Source organism: Diabrotica virgifera, chromosome 2, assembly GCF_917563875.1.
Source record: "Diabrotica virgifera virgifera chromosome 2, PGI_DIABVI_V3a".
Classification (NCBI taxonomy): Eukaryota; Metazoa; Arthropoda; class Insecta; order Coleoptera; family Chrysomelidae; genus Diabrotica; species Diabrotica virgifera.
In genome coordinates this window covers 19,874,514-19,892,379 of record NC_065444.1, presented here as the reverse complement: position 1 = coordinate 19,892,379, position 17,866 = coordinate 19,874,514, and the positions used below count along the sequence as shown (strand labels likewise).

Below are 17,866 nucleotides of genomic sequence, written 5' to 3'. Positions count from 1 at the left end.
TTCCAAAGATAGCATCAATTACATGAATCGTAGTGGTGTTTATAGACTACAATGTTCTGACTGTGATGCTACTTACATAGGAAGAACTTGTAGATCACTTGCTTCTCGCTCCCTTGAACACACCAAAAGAGAGAACACCTCTACCTTTTCACAACATCTTAAACAAAAAAACCATACGTTAAATATCCCAGATGATGTTGCTCTACTTCACAACATCCCACAAAAAGACTTCTTAAAATTAGACTTGTACGAGGACCTAGAAATAATCAAAGAAAAACAAAAAAGTCCGAATTGTGTCAACCGCCATGTTTCGTTCAATCGGGACTTCCAACCACTCCATCGACAACTTTTTTCTTAATACACTTACAATATTTCTTTTCACCTCACTTCATCTGCTTCATTCTCAGTCACACTTTTAATATTTCATATGTTACTAGTCACAATAATCCTTTTGTCATCTTCAGCCATCTCATCAATTTTACCTATTCATAACATACATATAAATTACTGATATCATCATCTGCAAACATCCATTTTAAACAAATTTTCATCTGCATACAACCCACCACTATATTTCTACATATGACTATTATCACCATACCTACTCCATCTGTCATCACCAACATATAATACTCCTCTCTAGCTAAACCAAATCAACAGTTTAATTTTTTTCTTTCTGGTTCTCGTTCTTGTTCCTTTCACTAATTTCCTCACAGACATCTCATATCCCCCACCCCCCACCCAGCCCCTACTGTCATCATCATATTACGGTTTTGGTTTTTGGACCCTTAGAGATCCGGCAGCCTGCATTGCCTTTAAGAAATAGTCGCCTCAGTCTGAGTTTGTGCTTTCATTATGATACATCCCCTAGATTATTTAAGACATTTTTACACCTTAGACACCCCCATAACGATTTCTTACACACTTACACAAATTCCAACAGCTACTAATAAGTTAACTAAATTCGATAACTCTAAATCACCAAAAAATTGCTTTTTTAAATCTTCGATCTCTTGATAATAAGATTTTATACGGTATTCAGTTGTCGAACACTAAACTCCTGTGTAATGTGGTTTGCCTAACTAGTTCCACTTACAGTTAGCGAGAATCCATTTTACAATAACAACTAGTTTAATAAGTTTTAAATGATAATTTTCACATTGGGTGTGTTGTTAAATCATTTCTAATTTTAACAATCCGCATACCTTACTCTTAAATATGACAGGTTATTTTAAACTAACTGTGGACCTGTCGTTTTTCTTGTCATCGTTCCGAGGTTCCCAACAATTTCATTTTCACTTGCCGTCTCACTTCCAACATGTGAACAAGTCATACCTAGCTCTCAGATGTTACCTAGGGCAAATTAGATAATATTTTAAACATCCAGGCTTAAGGTAGCATTTTATATTTTATACCAATGTTTCCTTGACGGACTACTTTTACTGGGCTTTGACCCACATATTTTTGTGTAATACTATCTTGGTGGTTAAGCATGTACATTGCACGTGAGTATAACCTAATATTTTTTTAACCCTAGTCAAAATTTCAACATCTTTGCCTTTTTTATTAGGTTATATTCATTTTAGGTAAGCACTGATGATGACTGGTAAACCAGTCGAAAACTAGTTATGTGAATTTGATGTGGCCCTTTTGAGGGTTTTTAAATATACCTTTTATACAGGATTTATTGTTTTTTTAGTTTTATTTTATACCGAGAAGCTACGGACGTGTTGGTGTTAATTTGTCTTCTGCAGAGCCTCCTTGACAACGGGTAGACTTTTTTTTTTGTTGAGGTGGAACGCTCTTAGCAGACTAGGGAAGGTGTCCCTAGTACTGTTGGACTCGGACAGGAGAGGAGAACACGCTAGGGCCCACAGACCAGAGTAGGTCCATGCGTCCCGCGTGCCCCCCATAACCAGCCGCCTACCAACTAAAACCACCCCCTCTTCCGACCCGGAATATCCCTGGACGTGTTCATTAGTGAACGATACATGGGGATATCCCGCGCAGTCTATGTAAGTAGGGCTAAAGGAGAAGATTGGCATAAGCCCTTCTATACTATTCTCGCCTTCCTAGAAACGGAGAGGCGGATAGGGGGGAGGTCTTTGAGGATAAACTCATAAAAAGAAAGGACAGGCTCGCCTACCTAAGATCAGCAGACGGACAGGGGAGGTCTTTGGATAGTGAGCTGAATTGTAGTATAGTATTAGCTATGCTATTCTCGCCTGTCTGAAAATGACACGCGGATAGGGGGAGTTTACGACTGAAGGATTACTTATTTGATAATCGGCCCAGTGAGCCTACCTACAAATGGTAGAAAGAACATAATTGATTAAGGTGTAGGGAGACTTAAAGATGAATATAAATAGGTAGGCCTTGAAAAAAATTTAGGGTAATGTGCCTGTGAATGTTTGTATCTGTTGTGGCAGTTTTTTTTCCTATTTTTTGTCTTTTTTCTGTTTTTTTTAATTTTTTTTACTATTTTTTATTTATTTTTATTTATTTTTATTTTTTTATTTTTTTTATTTTATTTTTTTTTATTTATTTTTTTTTTATTTTTTTATTTTTTATTTTATTTTATTTTTTATCAACTACGTGTAGCCAATCTCACCCATCTTGTTCCGCTCGTTCTAGAACCGTTCTGCGCTTTACAATACCCGTGACTACGTCTATAATAAATTCAAAATTGGACTTATTCTCGACCGCGACGTTAATTATGTTATTGGGGCCTATGTCGCCGAATCTGTTCCTGAGCCTGGCCTGCTCGCAAGCGAAGACGCTACACCGGAAAACGCAGTGTTCTGCGTCTTCCCTCACGTGGCAGGTCCGGCACAGGTCATCGTTTGCCTTACCGATTCTGTAAGTGAACGCTCGGAAGGACCCGTGCCCGGTTAAAAATTGGGTGAAATAAAAATTAACCCGCTTAAACTTGCAAGCGTACCACGTCCCCACATTCGGTATAAGCTGCTTGGTCCATTGGGCTTTACTTATTTCCGCCTCCCATTCTACCTGCCAGTCCATGAGTAGCCGCTCTCTGGCAGCCGCTCTTACTTCCGGTAAGTGGCCGTTTTGTTGCTCATATAGAGATTTTCTTTCCCTGGCTAGCAGGTAGATAGGAGGGGCGCCCGCTATCACTTGTAGGGCCGTGGTAGACGTAGTCTTGTAGGCACTGACTACGTTCAACAGAGGTTTCCTCTGCGCCTTATTTAACAATTCTCTGTACTTCTTGTGCCGTAGAGCCTCGACCCAGACCGGGGCTCCGTAGAGAAGGGTGGACTGTATAGTGTTGAGGTACAGTCTTCTTTTGGCACTACCTGGCCCTCCGATATTTCGTGTTATTCTTCGGAGGGCTGCGGTTTGTGCCTCGGCTTTCCTTACCACTCTCGTTAGGTGTTTGGAGAACCCAAGTCCACGTTCGAGGTCTATACCCAGGTATTTGGCGCAGAAGGAAGGTTTGACCTCGTTGTTTCCAAAATGGAACAGCAGGTCTGGTCCGTTTCTAGGTTTCTTTAGAATCACCACCTCTCTCTTTGCGCTTGCAAGTTCAAGATCATTCTCGATCATCCAAGCGTTCACCCTGCTGAAACATCCTTGAGCAATCTCAACTAACTCCCAGTGACAGTCGTGGCTGACGAAGATGGCAAGATCGTCCGCGTAAGCCACAGCCTCACAGTAGCGCCCGTGCCGCAGATTCAGTACGCCGTTGTATAGTATATTCCAGAGGGTCGGTCCGAGGACTGACCCCTGGGGAACGCCGGCAGTGAGCTTGGTATTATTGTTTTTATTAATTATTAGGGACCTGTTAGACAGATAGCTCTTGACTATGTTGACCAAATAATCCGACAAATTGAGGGCCTCCATCCTATTTATGATGTGCCCCCAATTTGCCGAATTAAATGCGTTTTTGACATCAAACATGATCAGCGCGGCCCATCTCCTCCCCGTGCCCTTGACTCCCTCGACTATATGCCTGACAGCATCTACCGCCGATTTCGCCTTCCTGAAGCCATATTAAGCCAATATACGGACGTGTTGGTGTTAATTTGTCTTCTGCAGAGCCTCCTTGACAACGGGTAGACCTAGAAATAGTACAATCGGGGGATGGCTGGAGACAAATTTAAATCAAAACGAAACCGTAGATTTCCTATTTGTAATAATGCCATACTCTGTATTAGAGTACAAAGACTCGATTCATACAGGTTCTCTGAACCGTAAATTGGAATATTTTTCTAGCGGTGCCTTTTGGTATTGTCATACCTGGGTTAAACAGAGAACTTGAATCGAGTCGACATTCATTTCACCTACAAAAGTATTAGTTGCAAGCTTATCTTGAAAATTAAAATTATCAGTAGCAATTGCACAAGAGTTCTAAAATTCGATAATAATTTTAGAGATCGAGTGCAATTTGCTGCGATTATTTCATGAATAAAACTGTTCAAAACCAAAATTGTATTGTAATTTATTTATGTAAGTACAAATTAGTACAATCAAACACACAGTTGTTATAAATATTTAACGGTTGAAAGTCATCATTTTAGAATTTTTAAAACATTAATTATTATTAATGTCACTGAATGTATTTTTTCGTAGCAACGAAGGGCATCTGACGTAATATACTTGACGACGGGATATTATCAAAAATTATCGGGTGTAATATCACAAGAGAGTGAGAATAAATTGAAAATAATGCGACAGTTTTTCGAAAATTTGTTGTCTGGCAATAGACACGAGAGCCCGCAGGGATCGAGTGGCTATTTCCCAATGACAAGAAATTTGAGTAAAAATGAAGCATTATTTTCTTATTTATTCTTACTGTCGTGTGATATTCATAAGATTATTTTTTAATACGTATATTATGGATATTTTCTTAAATGTGACAGTTGTCAAAACTAGGAAACTGGTTGCCATTAAACAGAAACAATCTACTTAAAAAAATTCTATCGGTAATTTTCTACAGTAGGTAATTCTCAGTATAATTTTAATCTGATTGGACCGAATTAAACACGTGATCAAATATCTTTCTATACGATTGTAAGTTAAAATCTTTAAAAAATAATCGGGTATAATATCACAAGAGTGAGAATAAATTGAAAATATTGCGACAGTTTTTCGAAAATTTGTTGTCTGACAATAGACACGAGAGCCCGCAGGGCTCGAGTGGCTATTGCCCAATGACAACAAATTTGAGTAAAAATGAAGCATTATTTTCTTATTTATTCTTACTGTCGTGTGATATTCGTAAGATTATTTTTTAATACACACATACAAAAGTTAAGTCTTTAGTAACATTAATTTTATTGTATTAAGTATATTACAAAAGACAACAGAACATGACAAGAGAACTAAAAACTATGTGTTTCTAGCATCTTGCGAGGATTTAAATTCCACATCCTTAAAGGGGTCTATGACTCGGTTAAATTCGTTATAATATAAATCTTGAATAAATTTGGCGATTTTGTTCCACATTGTTTTAATCACTGCTTCTTTATAGTCTTCACCATTACACCTTTTCATGTTGAATGCCCAGTATTTTAAAATGAAGGCCAATTTTGGGACAGTAGTATCTTGTTCCAGTTTGTAACCCCTTTCATCACAAAATTCTTGGAATTGCTTCCAAATTGAATTGTTGCTAAGTAAAGTATTCTTACCTGCATTTGCTGTAATTTCTATGTTTATTTCTTCCACGGATGCAGAATCAAAACGTTTACTTTCGTTCATTTTATTAAATGTGACAGTTGTCAAAACTAGAAAACGTCACAGTATAATGAACGGTTGTCATGAAACAGAAACAATCTACTTAAAAAAATTCTCACTAGTAATACCACTAGAGGTCAAATTATTTCCGGAAATTTTTTTGAGATTATGAATATTTTGAAAATTTCCCGAGTCGCAGATGAGGGAAATTTTCTAAAAATATTCATGATCAAAAAAAAATTTCCGGATATTAATTTGACTTCGCGTGGTATTCGGTAAGAAAATTCCACACCAAATTTGCATTTGAAAATCCAAAGCTGCATGAACAGATTAATAGCGCGCCATAGCTTTGTCAGCAATTATTTAGGCTTTCAAATTCGTAATTTCTACTCATTGTAGTTGCATGGGAATACCATTTCAAGATAGAAAATAGTATATTCTTCAATTTTACATAAGTTTTGAGTAACTACAAGTGATAGAAAATGAATCAAAACTAAATTATGTAAACAAATAAAAACCAGTCTGTCAAAAATGTTCTGTTATTGTAAACGTCAAAAAATTTCCACTATAATTCGCTGTTGGGTACCCCACGAGCAAAAAATTTCCGATAAAATACCTCCGTTGCCATGGTAATCTGTCAAAATAACGTATTTTGATTGGTTCAAAATTACAGGTGTGGAATTTTCACCGTAATTTTCTACAGCAGATAATTCTCAGTATAATTTTAATCTGATTGGACAGAATTAAACACATGATCAAATATCTTACTATACGATTGGAAGTTAAAATCATTAAAAAATAATCGTATATAATATCACAAGAGAGAAAATTTTGCCGGCAATATTTTCGACTGGTATGAAAGTTTGTTGCCTGGCAATTTTCGCGAATTAAATTTTGACTTAAATCACGAGACGTCAGTCGAGTGATTTTGTCAAAATTTCATAAGTGAAAATTACCAAAAGGCAACGAACTTGAATGAAACCAGGAGAAAATTTTGCCGGTAAATTATTTTCTCTCGAATGATATTCGACAAGACTATTTCCCGAGACAATTAATGCACCATATCAAGGAAATATATTCTTTATTTATTTGTAATACAATACCAGACACTTTCGTGACGGATCTGTCATAATTTTGTCTCTGAAAAATCACGTCCCTAAGGAGTTTTGTCAGTAGGAAACGATGAGTTGGTATGACGTTTTATCAGTTAAAAACAGTCTAGTGAAATAGTCACTTTAATTTTTATTTCTGTAGCTTTCTATTGGTCAGAATCAGAATCTCCTATGAATGAAATAATCAGGATTATTAAAATTAAAGTATGTACTGGTACAACAGTCAAACCTGGCGAATTTGAACGTCCCAGTAAGATTTGGGCAGCCCTTAATCGCATCAGAACCAACTTTTACATAGTACAACACCGCCCACGCAGAGCATACACAGACGACCTTACACAATTTGTAATGACAACAGAAGAGTCTATAGAATATAATATAAAAAAACTGGACATCTTTTTGTAACCGTGTCTATTTGTAATGTATTGTAAACTGCATAGATGATAGATGTCAAAGATATGAAATTATTTAAACAAATTGACACTATTCTAGAAAGATGTCACTTGACATATCATTTAAGTTATGATTGTCTTGGAAACCTAATTCACAGGCCTTTAAATATTACCATTTTTCTCAATAAAAGTGAAAGTATTTCGAAAATTATTAACTTTAGACGTATGGTGTATTCCACGAATATACGACTGTTTTGGATTATCGCGACAACGAATATTTTAGTGTGCAACATAAAAAGTACGAAAGTATTTTGCTCTAATAATTACTCCAATAAACAACAATATAATTTGCAATTTACTTTCGTTCTTCATATTTTGCACAGTAAAATATTCGTTGTCGCGATAATCCAAGAGAGTCGTATATTCGTGGAATGGGGTATATAAAATCTTATACATACTCTTCATATTTTTAACAAATATATTCAAAAATGCTTTAATATACAGGTTGTTCCGTTTAAAAAATCACAACTTTCTTTTGCCTGATCTTGTATAATCTAAATGGAAAGAAGAGCAGATGGAGAACCCAAAAAAATGGCCTATCTCAAGGAAGCGTTCTGGCGCCGTCCCTATTTAACATCTACACCAACGACCAACCAATGCACCCTCGGTGTGAGAGTTTTGTGTACGCTGACGACCTTGGTATCGCCGTAAAGGGGAAAACACTCGCATAAGTAGAGTCGACAATGGAAGAGGCTTTAAACATTATGTCAACGTACTACAAACAAAACTCATTAAAGCCAAACCCTACTAAAACCCAAGTATGTAAAACTGAATGTTTCTTGGGAGGGACAACGCTTGGAACATACTGATAGGCCCAAATATCTTGGAGTGATACTAGACCGGTCACTAACGTATAAATTCCACTGTCAGAGCACAAGACGAAAGGTTTCTACGAGAAACAACTTTCTCCGGAAACTTGTAGGGAGCAGGTGGGGTGCAAACCCCCAGGTCTTAAAGTCAACAGCTGAGGCCTTATGTTTCTCAACAGGGGAATATGCTTGCCCCGTCTGGGGTAGATCTAGACACGCCCAACAAGTCACCACGGCGTTAAATGAAACATGTAGAATAATTACCGGTTGTATGAAGCCTACCCCTCTACCATTACTGTACCGGGCAGCTGGATTCGCATCACCAGACGACCGTAGATGCGCCTCACAATACGTGGAGAAGTTCAGGCAAACTTTCGATGAAAGGCACCAATTATACGGGTTTGACGAACCGCCAGGAATCAGCCGACTTAAATCAAGGAAAAGGTTTATGAGAAATGTCAGCGTCGAACCAGCCGAACTGTTCCCCCTACATCCAGAACGACCTAATGGAATGAACCTGGACTGGAGAACCTGGCGGACACTCAAACGAATACGCACAGATGTTGCCCCTGTAAAACAGAACCTTATAAAATGGGGCATCAAGACAGATAACGACGCACTTTGTGAATGTGGGGAAATACAGAGCGTGGAGCATCTGAGAGTATGCAGACTTTGCCCATCACAGTGCACCCTCCATGATTTATGGCTCGCAAATACAAAGAGTGTAGACGTAGCCCGATATTGGGCAGAAAAACTGTAGTCGGATCCAGACACGAAAAAGTAAAGTAAGTGTATAATCTAAAATAATTTTAAATTATAGACATGTTTCATACACCCAGTTTTGTTTATAAACATTTTTATAATATTCTGCTCATACGTTAGTCATAACAAAAGTAAACCAGAGGTTTGGCGACCCTGTATAATTTCGATTTTATATGTAGGTACATAAAGTAGAAATACCATCATTTTCTTTTTTGTTTCAGGTACGTGGTCTCAATTCTAACTATGTAAGTAGATTAACTTTTTTTAAATAATAATACAAATAATTGATTATCTAAAAAGTATGGTAAAAGTTATAAAATCGTTGGTACTGTTATTATACATCATTTAAACACTATTAGAAGATGACATCTTGATAATTTATTACCACGTTTCTGTAGGCTACTGTTTTTCATTTACTTTTTATTAAATAATATTGTTATTTATTTATTGTTAATACAAACATTCCGTGACTGCTGACATATACAATAGTGCATGCAACGTGATGATATAGCTTAATCAATGAATAGCGACTAGAACGAAATCGTATGTTCAATATCTATAATTTGTTTGTATTGGTTTATTACCAGAGAACGGCAGTTCTCACCAGTGGCGCACACCCAAACCCCTCTACATGCGACATTATATTATATACACGAAATATTCGATTTTCTAAAGCTGACTGAATTGAAAATTGGGCCAACTCCCATCTTAAAGTTCAGGAAAAGACTCACCCATTCATATGTCAACCATCCGTTTTGGTCCAAGGGTGGGGATTTTACGGCCCTTCCTATTTAGGGTCTGTTATTCGTTCTCGTCCCCAAAATTCCCAAAAACTTCAATAATTTAAATCTGGCCTTTGCGGCTTCTGATAGTACTGATCATTACCTTTCCAACGTATGTTTAATTTTGAACATCGCATCGGTTATACCATTCAAAAGTTACCGAGCTCAGAAGTATGACTCAATTTTTATTTAAAAAAGGGAAAATGTTTGTGGATATGTATGTATGTGTGTGGAAAAGTTAAACCGATTTGAATTTTTTTTCGGTGTTTGAAGAGGGGGTCAGGGCCGATTCAGAACCGGTGTAGTTTATGACTCTTGACCACCCATAAGCCAGCTATAGGACTTGGTAGGTACAAAACGGCATATTTTTTGGAGGTATATATCTTCAGATCAAGAAGAGACACGAGAATAGCAAATACATCAAATCAATATTGTTGAGTTAAGCTTTTAAATGATGTCTAAGCCGTCAGGATCAGACATACACACGGCTCAGTATAGCCGAAAAACTGAAAAACTAAACTTTGAACATTTTGGGTTTTCGACAATTACTCAAAATTTCAAGCTACGAATTGCGCCAATAACTGAGCGTTCATAGAAGGACTCTAGACGAATCTAACGGTGTATACCTCATATCCGGGAAAATTCTAATTTTTAAATTATAGGCTTCATAAATATGATCAAATCTATATCCTATGGGAAAAACGGTTTCTCAAGCTCAATAATTCCTGTAATAGCTTCAGTTATCATACTTGACCTTAGATCCATCAGATACTACTGGTCAATACGTTTCAAACTCATCTTTACTGATCAAAATCGGTTAAGCCGCTTAGAAGTTATTAGGCTACAAAAGTATAATCCGATTAACGATTATTCCCGCAATGGTTTATATAGTTGTAGTGGTTACGACGCTAAATTTGATCTGGCAACGGGCAATCCTACTTCATTTGCCGGCCATTGAGATATTTTTTTTTTTAATCTATTTCGAACAGAAAAAAAATCTAGTGTACATTCGATGGACACTAGATCATTTGGGAAATAATGCGACAAAGGCGGCCATTTATAAAACTAAACATGTAATCGAGAAACATTGTATTCAACTTCATACATTTAATTTAAAAATAACTTTGAAAAACTCCTGATACAAGAATAAAAAACCGCTAAACGCCGTAAAAATGAGTGGCGCATACAATATTCCAGCTACAAAAGAGCTGATATGAGTATTACGTGGCGCGAAATAGTATATTAATTATGGAGAACGGTAAGGGTTTTATACCGATCGAAGACAATTGTTTGGAGGAGGAGCGGAGCGACGACTCCAATTATTGTCTGAGATCGGTTACCCTTAACGTTCGACATGCTTATAACATTTTTTGCACGATTGATACCATTATAAATTATAAAATTAAACATTTTCGTCATATTGACTAGTTTCATTCATTTTATCAAGATAGATACTTTGGTTGTTAGGTAGTAACTAGGGTGCATAACAACAATGGAGAATTGAGTTTTTATTTAGTTGTCAGTAATTTTAAGTACAATTTTGATTATTATAAATTAAAATATGAGCGAAAGTGAATTTGAAGAAATTGAACGGGCTTGGGAAGAAGGGTGTTCCGCAATTATTCCCGAAAAATCCAAAATCCGTTATCAAAATACCTACCAAAGTTTTAAAAAATGGTGCGAAGGCAGACCGAAATGTACCGTACATGCCTGCCATGCCGTATCTGCTATTGCCCACGGAGAGAATGTAATGTTCGCTTGCTCATCGACTTGTTATTTCGTTGAGTTTTACGTGTAAATCGTCAAGCTACGGATGAGTTAGGGACGGCAAGCCAAAAAGTCAGATGAATGGCTCGGATCATTCATTTTTTGAGATGTCTGTTATGCGCAGGGATCACTTAACGCTCGGATTGATCAAATCCTTTTAAAAACCATGAATAAAATTTAGTCTGTATTATCTGATAGATTTTTTTTATTTCACAGATACAAATATTAAAAAAATCTATATCTATAAATTTGTGGGTCGGCACTGCCGACCCTCCCGACCCTGACCGGCCGCCACTGCTTGAAATTCTCGAGACTTTTAAAGAGTTCTCTCAGGTTAAGTATTTGCACACGTGTACCTTTTCCCTTTACAAACCCCACTTGTTCCTTCGGTATTTGATAATGTAGGTAAATTTTTAATCTGTTTTTGATGACATGTAACAAGATTTTACTTGTATGAGTTATTTTCACTGCGCATGGCACGGATGCCTGCCAGGCTGAGTATCCAGACAGTGCGCGTGGCACATATCCGTGACACATTCATATTCAAACTTCCATTGCCAGTAGAAAGTGAGCATATGGGCATGTCTTAAAAAAAGGGAGCAGTGAAAGGTTTAACGACAATGTACAGTAGTTTTCACATCTACTAGTGGCTCCTTTTTTACGTACTGGAGTATCAATTGTGGTACACCAATCAGATAACCATTTTCCCGAATTCTAAACAGAGACACAGATGGAATGGATGTTATTATAATCCTTTGTCATCTAGTGAGTACCGTTTTTCTCCCAGTAATGTGTTAATTCCTGAGGAATTACTTCTTTTTGGTCATTTAATTGCATATTTGACTTCAGAGAGCAAGTCAGCAAGTTCTCTAGGGTAGTCGGAGAGCCATAGACTCTCTGGTGGAACCTCGTTATTTTTATATATGCCGCTATGATAGTTTCGGTACGTTTACAATATTTTGTTAGTATCGGTCTTTAGATTAACTTCTTTATCCATCACAGTCCACGTTTGAGATTTAAACTCTTTGTTAATGAGTTTGACCTTTTGAAACAAATCTCACCATCTACATCTATACAAACAATTTATGTATTTTTTACCATAACAAATGCTTAACGCCCAATGGGCAGATTGTTGTACTCAATGGAGTTAATAAAAAAAATCTACATCTAGATTAAGACTAATAAGATATCAATTAATATTAATATTAACATTAATGAATTATTATTAGATTAAGATCAAAGTAAAATCATTACATGCTAGTTATTTCTCATTCTTATGAAAGGTAGAGCTGGTAGAAGATTTCATTTCTTGTCAACAAAAAGCAATGTAATGTGTAATAATACTGCAGAACCCTCGCTTATTACTTTGTGATATTCCGTGCTTATTTCAAGGAAGAGCAAATAATACGTATGATTTATTTATGACTTTCTATTTTATAGTTCAGATACTACAGTATACTTGAATCTTGTTGTAATCATCACGGATTTTTATAAGAACTTGTTAATTTTTGTAATTTCCTCTAATTATCTCCAGGAATAAAGATAATAATCTCCGATTAACTAGTATATATTGCAATGTTATTTCCAAACTAACCCGTTTTAACTAAATAATATATTTATATGCAATGCATGTACCTAATCTGATTGACAAAGGTCGAAAAGAAACAGAAAGGAAAATCCAATAATTCGATTTATAAATATATTGAATCACAATTTTTACATTAATTTAGTAGAATCTTCAAGTCATGAATAATAAATAATCAGTCTTAAAATCTACTATAGCACTGTACATTGGCAGTTGGAAATTTGTATCGGATAGAATATTGGTAACGGAAATAATCCAACCAAAACAAGATAAACTGAGCATAGTGGCAGTATATGGTCCCAGTGAAAACGAGAGAGCAAACATTAAAGATGAATTTTACAACTTATTAGAAGAAACGTTAACCGTGACAAAAGGAAACAGTCTTGCTAGGCGACTTTAATGCAAGAGTGTGAATCGGACAAAACGAGGACAATGCAGTAGTTGGGAGATATGGAGAGCAGACTATAACGAACAATGGGAAAAGATTAATTATTAGACTCTGCGAAAATATGAATATGATCATTGCAAATACTTTTTATCAACACAAAGATGTACACAAATTTACACGAGTACAGCCTTCAAGATATGAAAAGTCAATACGATTTAATAATAATAGCATGAGACACATGAGACAAACGATTAGCGATGTAAGAGTGCTGAGAGGTCCAGAAATAGGTACATATCACTACATAGTAAGGGCAAAATCACGTAATGTAAAAAATGTAGAAGCCGCAACGGGTAAATAGAATGAAGATAAAAAATAAAAGTCTATAAGTTAAAGAAGAAGAAACACGGCTGTTATACCAGCAAAAAGTAGCAGAAGACATAATGTAAGTGGGAAACTAGAATGAAGGAACTCAGGCTGGAAAGACTGTGGGATAAATTAAAACAGACAGTATTAGAAGCCGCTAAGCAAACGTGTGGTATTACACGAACAAAAAAAAAATGAAAAGCAAACTGCATGGTGGACTAATGAGATCAAAAGAGATGTCCAAGTTAAGAAACACAAATGGAAAACATATCTATCAACAAAATCTACCCAGGACTATCAAGAATATCAATCACAAAGAAGGAAAGTAAAAAAATTAGTAAATGGTCAGACTTTGGTACAGCAATGGAAACCAATAGCAGGGAAAAACAAAAATTATTCTACAGAACCCTAAAAACCCTCAGAAACCAAAACAGGAAAGTGACCGTAAACAACCTTCTTTCAAAAGATGGAACCCTCATATTGGAAGAACAGAAGAAAATAGAAAGATGGAGAGAGTATTTCAATGATTTATTAAATTTCGAATCTACGGCCCAAATTGATGACATCGAGAGAGGGAGGCGCCCGGGTGAAACGAAGAAATCATAGAGGACGAAGTAAAAGCAGCAATCCAGCAGCTAAAATTAGGAAAAGCGGCAGGCTGTGGCGACATATTCCCTGAAATGATAAAATTTTTGCCACCAGCAGGACAAAGCATATTGGTATATCTGATTAATATGGCATATATAACCAAAACATTACCGCAAGATTGGACAACTTCCATTGTAGTGCCGATATTAAAGAAAGGTGACCCTCAATCCTGTAACAATTACAAAGGTATATCGCTACTTAGTGTCCCAGGAAAAGTGTACGAAAGAGTACTAAAACAGCGACTTAACATTTAGTGGAGGGAGACCTCGAAGAAAATCAGTGCGGATTCAGACCGGAAAGAAGCACACAAGATTTAGTCTTCACATTAAGGCAGATAGTTGAAAAAACCGTTGAAAGAAATGAACAGGTATTTATGGGATATATCGACCTCGAAAGTGCTTTTGATCGAGTCCCAATATAGGTCCCAATATAGGAATAGAGATAATCTGACTAATGCAATTAAAAGTTTCTATGCCGAAAATGCGAAGGTAAGTTGACACCATCTATCTATCGTCCGTTCGACAAATTCAAACAAAAATATAACTCCAGACCATATTTTACCACCTTTAGTCCAGACAAATTAATATATATATTTAATATATTTTTACCACCAAAAATGAGATGTTTTAATCAAATATTGCTTCAATTATAATCTCCAGAATAATTTTGAATCACGTTCCGCTAATAAACTTGCTTTTTTGTCCTTAAAAGTAGAAAAAAGTTTCAATTCTATTGCTTAATATTTCATCTAAATATAATCGTCTATCAATTTTAACTGTACTAATGCCCAAGTATACATTTTCAAGTGTTAAACTGATTGATTTACGATGAGTAACCCGGTTGTAAAAATACCGGCATGTGCCTTAACAAAGGGACATCGGTTTACTCGAATTTCATAACATACAAATGTTATCTGTTTGAATTTGCCGACGGGCGAAATATCTATGGACCCGACTATACACGTAAGACAAGGAAATAATATCTCGGAAGCTTTCAGGACAAGAGTTGAAGTACGTCAAGGAGGCATACTAAGCCCATTGTTGTTTATAGCTGTCATGGATGAAATAATGAAGGTATGCAAACAAAGGACAAAAGCCTATCACATAGGATACATACTTATGCAAACGCTATAAATACACGCAATGGCGTACGCGGATGACCTCGTCATTATGGCACCTACAGCAAAACAACTGCAAGAAAATTTGGCTATATGGAATAAAGCATTCAGAGACAGAGGACTAATAATAAATGCCAGGAAAACACAAGTAATGAGTATACCGCATCAACAAGATTTTCAAATCACAAGAGACGATGAAACAATTGAACAAGTGTCATGGTTCAAATACTTAGGATGGTTCATTGACGAAAATGGAAATATTGAAACAAAAGTAGACAGCAGAATAAGAAACACCGAAAGTCTTTTTCATGCTTTAGGGAAGGCTCTGCTCAATAAGAAGGAAATCAAGAGACAGACGAAGTTAAAGGTCTTTAATTCCATCTACGCGCCGACACTAACTTATAGCAGTGAATCATGGATAATAAACCAACGTAATGCTTCGAGAATACAGGCTGTGGAGATGAAATACTTAAGGAGAGTCTTGGAGTCTACAGGAGGGATCGTATCAGAAACGAGGATATCAGAAAGCGCTTGCAAACAAAAGCAGTTCTCGATAGAGTTGAAGGAAATCAGCTGCGATGGTTTGGCCACCTGAATCGAATGCCAAATGAGAGACTTCCCAAAATAGTCTGGAGTGTAAGGCGCAAGGCAAAAGAAAAAGAGGCAGACCTCAGCTAACATAAAACAACACCATTGAGAAGGCTTTAACGAAAAGAAATGTAGACTTCAGGCAAGCAAAATCTTTGACAAACAACAGAATAGAATGGAGAAGAACTTATACTGTAGCGCCACGATAAAAGAGTCATAATTTATTTTTAGATTTTAATTAGGCTGTATGTAGATATTATATAAGTTTATATTTATATTTGAAATGTAAAATTTGATTTTCGACACTGGCGTCAGCAGGTAAATGAAATAAAGGTTATGTATGTATGCATGTAAAATCTACTTGGACATCCCCTCCTCGTTCGTATTCCCCTCTATAACTTCAGATTTAAGAATATCTTGTCCCCGCTTCCAATATAAATTAGGAATTTCTTTGTTCCTAGTGTTAGTTACCTTGTTCCTATGATTTCTACGCTTAGTCTGGGCAGATTTATCGGAGAATAGGCCGTTTTTGGGAAAAGTTATCTATTACCAGCAATTTTATTGCTAGAATCGAATTTTATTAATAATATAGGTATTCAAAGTCCGCAGATAGTGTGCTATTGTTTTTTATAAACAAAATGGTTTTTCCAGTTATTGCTCTATAACTTTGAAGATTTTAACTTTATACAGAAAAAACCCAAATAACAATTCACTGTAATTAAATTCTGCATAGAGACAGGTTTTTCTCGATTTTCTTTGACAAAAATTTTCCTCCGAAAATGCTGGTTTTCCCAAAAAAATCTTTAATTTTCAACTAAAATTTTAGGAAAGTGATTATTTACTAATAATTAAATAGCTTGCTGAAATAAAAGCTTTTTGGTATAGGTTACATTTCCAGCGGTCGGTGAAAATTTAACAGATAGTTTAGCAACAATTACATTGTTAATTAACAATTTACGGTCGCAATAATAACCATAATAATCGTGATACCCATAATAACTCTCAATCAGATTTTTTCATACGAGAGCGGCTTCAGAACATGGAATAATTGGAAGGGATTATTTTCCACTGTTCCACCAAATAAAAATCTGGAATGAAAATAACTTTTTTGACTGTTTAGGGTTTATTAAGATTATTATCCTAAATCATCCCACTTAAAAACAGTGTATAATTTTTCATATATCTTGGGAATAAAAATCATTTTCTATTTTTCTTTTATTAGTTCTCGATCTTAAGTGATTCAATGGTTTTTCATTAAAAAGAAACATTCTCAATAGCCTTGGACAATTTTTAAATTAGCAAAGATGCCACTTCATAAAAATGCCATAATGCATAATGAGACGCATTCGATCTTGTTGGCATGTATATAATTAAAATAAAAAGAAGTCAATTACTTTTAAGGCGGTTTTGTTTAGTCATGAAAAACTTGAAATTGAATCATTATCTAGAGATGTATAAAATATATAACGGTTATAAATACTGATAGTTAGGTATGCGTATGCGGAAACTCATCATTGCTTTTGGTTGTTATATTGTAATTATGAAGTGCCGAAATGCAATTTAAAGAAATATTGGTTTAAAAAGTATTTAAATTTATTTTTGGTGCTTTTTATAAAAATAATATTGACACCTTTTATATTTAATAGGCTGATGTTGAAAATGTAAAAAGAGACATTTAATTCTTTAAAAATAATTTACCTATAGTTTAAAATTTATGAGTCCAATTAATAAACACAAAATTTTGCCCAAAAACCAAAAAAATAGATCACGAATGAAAATTTGGGGATAGTTAAAAGTGT

At 35.7% G+C, this 17,866-nt stretch overlaps 1 protein-coding gene across 3 annotated transcripts in view; it reads left to right on the top strand.

Moving 5' to 3' along the window:
* The window catches only part of LOC126879981 (elongation of very long chain fatty acids protein-like), a 374,900-nt gene that overhangs the window by 20,563 nt on the left and 336,471 nt on the right, over positions 1–17,866 (top strand). The window contains exon 2 of one of the 3 annotated variants that reach the window (XM_050643432.1): positions 9,051–9,074. The exons of the other annotated variants lie outside the window; for them this stretch is intronic. The gene's annotated coding sequence lies outside the window, so the exon portion shown is untranslated. The remainder of the gene's footprint in view (positions 1–9,050; positions 9,075–17,866) is intronic. 3 annotated transcript variants of the gene reach the window in all.